The following is a 380-nucleotide window of genomic DNA, read 5'->3' on the forward strand; positions in this document are numbered from 1 at the left end:
CGAAAATTGGCTCCTAACTTGGATCGCCTCAAAAGACGAGATATTTTTTCGAGGTGGAATTCGAAAATTGCCTGAGAGGTGGGAAAAAGTAGTAGCCAGCGATGGACAATACTTTGATTAATCTGTTCATTCATTTTATTCTGAAATAAATGCATTTTTAACCACAAAAAAACGGACCGAACTAATTTGTACTCCCAATAATATAAATCGGAAGCTGACTTGTCTGATTTCAGACATCACTAGATATTTTATACCTATGTTACTAGACGTAAGTACGTGCGCGTATGTATTAGGACCTTAACTTAGTTTCCGCCCAAAAAATACTGAGAAAAAGCATTTATTGTAAAAAATTTATTTAAATTATTTCAATGAAAGTATTT

This window comes from Odontomachus brunneus, unplaced genomic scaffold (genome assembly GCF_010583005.1).
Source record: "Odontomachus brunneus isolate Ranch 3 - 2012 unplaced genomic scaffold, Obru_v1 Obru_scaffold_057, whole genome shotgun sequence".
Lineage (NCBI taxonomy): Eukaryota > Metazoa > Arthropoda > Insecta > Hymenoptera > Formicidae > Odontomachus > Odontomachus brunneus.